This window comes from Sander lucioperca, chromosome 23, assembly GCF_008315115.2.
Source record: "Sander lucioperca isolate FBNREF2018 chromosome 23, SLUC_FBN_1.2, whole genome shotgun sequence".
In the NCBI taxonomy this organism is placed as follows: domain Eukaryota; kingdom Metazoa; phylum Chordata; class Actinopteri; order Perciformes; family Percidae; genus Sander; species Sander lucioperca.
In genome coordinates, this window is record NC_050195.1 from 4,613,160 (window position 1) to 4,615,659 (window position 2,500).

Genomic DNA, 2,500 nt, shown 5'->3' on the forward strand with positions numbered 1-2,500 from the left:
TATAGAAGTATAAAGATGTATAAAGATGTATAGAAGTATAAAGATGTATAAAGATGTATAAAGATGTATAAAGATGTATATAGAAGTATAAAGATGTATAAAGATGTATATAGAAGTATAAAGATGTATAAAGATGTATAGAAGTATAAAGATGTATATAGAAGTATAAAGATGTATAAAGATGTATAAAGATGTATATAGAAGTATAAAGATGTATATAGAAGTATAAAGATGTATATAGAAGTATAAAGATGTATATAGAAGTATAAAGATGTATATAGAAGTATAAAGATGTATATAGATGTATAAAGATGTATATAGAAGTATAAAGATGTATAAAGATGTATAGAAGTATAAAGATGTATATAGAAGTATAAAGATGTATAGAAGTATAAAGATGTATAAAGATGTATAAAGATGTATAAAGATGTATATAGAAGTATAAAGATGTATAAAGATGTATAGAAGTATAAAGATGTATAAAGATGTATAAAGATGTATAAAGATGTATATAGAAGTATAAAGATGTATAAAGATGTATATAGAAGTATAAAGATGTATAAAGATGTATAGAAGTATAAAGATGTATATAGAAGTATAAAGATGTATAAAGATGTATAAAGATGTATATAGATGTATAAAGATGTATATAGAAGTATAAAGATGTATAAAGATGTATAGAAGTATAAAGATGTATATAGAAGTATAAAGATGTATATAGATGTATAAAGATGTATATAGAAGTATAAAGATGTATATAGAAGTATAAAGATGTATATAGAAGTATAAAGATGTATAAAGATGTATATAGAAGTATAAAGATGTATATAGAAGTATAAAGATGTATAAAGATGTATATAGAAGTATTAAGATGTATATAGAAGTATAAAGATGTATAAAGATGTATAAAGATGTATAAAGATGTATATAGAAGTATAAAGATGTATAAAGATGTATAAAGAAGTATAAAGATGTATATAGAAGTATATAGATGTATATAGAAGTATAAAGATGTATATAGAAGTATAAAGATGTATAAAGATGTATAAAGATGTATATAGAAGTATAAAGATGTATAAAGATGTATAAAGATGTATATAGAAGTATAAAGATGTATAAAGATGTATATAGAAGTATAAAGATGTATAAAGATGTATATAGAAGTATAAAGATGTATAAAGATGTATAGAAGTATAAAGATGTATATAGAAGTATAAAGATGTATAAAGATGTATAGAAGTATAAAGATGTATATAGAAGTATAAAGATGTATAAAGATGTATAGAAGTATATAGATGTATATAGAAGTATAAAGATGTATATAGAAGTATATAGAAGTATAAAGATGTATATAGAAGTATAAAGATGTATAAAGATGTATAAAGATGTATATAGAAGTATATAGAAGTATAAAGATGTATATAGAAGTATAAAGATGTATATAGAAGTATAAAGATGTATAGAAGTATAAAGATGTATAAAGATGTATATAGAAGTATAAAGATGTATATAGAAGTATAAAGATGTATATAGAAGTATAAAGATGTATATAGAAGTATAAAGATGTATATAGAAGTATAAAGATGTATAAAGATGTATAGAAGTATATAGATGTATATAGAAGTATATAGATGTATATAGAAGTATATAGATGTATATAGAAGTATAAAGATGTATATAGAAGTATATAGAAGTATAAAGATGTATATAGAAGTATAAAGATGTATAGAAGTATAAAGATGTATAAAGATGTATATAGAAGTATAAAGATGTATATAGAAGTATAAAGATGTATATAGAAGTATAAAGATGTATATAGAAGTATAAAGATGTATATAGAAGTATAAAGATGTATAAAGATGTATAGAAGTATATAGATGTATATAGAAGTATAAAGATGTATATAGAAGTATAAAGATGTATATAGAAGTATATAGATGTATATAGAAGTATAAAGATGTATATAGAAGTATAAAGATGTATATAGAAGTATAAAGATGTATATAGAAGTATATAGATGTATATAGAAGTATAAAGATGTATATAGAAGTATAAAGATGTATATAGAAGTATATAGATGTATATAGAAGTATAAAGATGTATATAGAAATATAAAGATGTATAAAGATGTATATAGAAGTATATAGATGTATATAGAAGTATAAAGATGTATAAAGATGTATATAGAAGTATAAAGATGTATACAGAAGTATAAAGATGTATAAAGATGTATAGAAGTATAAAGATGTATATAGAAGTATAAAGATGTATAAAGATGTATAGAAGTATATAGAAGTATATAGAAGTATAAAGATGTATATAGAAGTATAAAGATGTATATAGATGTATAGAAGTATATAGATGTATATAGAAGTATATAGATGTATATAGAAGTATAAAGATGTATATATAAGTATAAAGATGTATATAGAAGTATAAAGATGTATATAGAAGTATATAGATGTATATAGAAGTATAAAGATGTATATAGAAGTATAAA

At 20.2% G+C, this 2,500-nt stretch overlaps 1 protein-coding gene across 5 annotated transcripts in view; it reads right to left on the minus strand.

Moving 5' to 3' along the window:
* The window catches only part of LOC116062282 (lethal(3)malignant brain tumor-like protein 4), a 39,788-nt gene that overhangs the window by 36,377 nt on the left and 911 nt on the right, over nucleotides 1-2,500 (minus strand). The gene's annotated exons all lie outside the window — the stretch shown is intronic.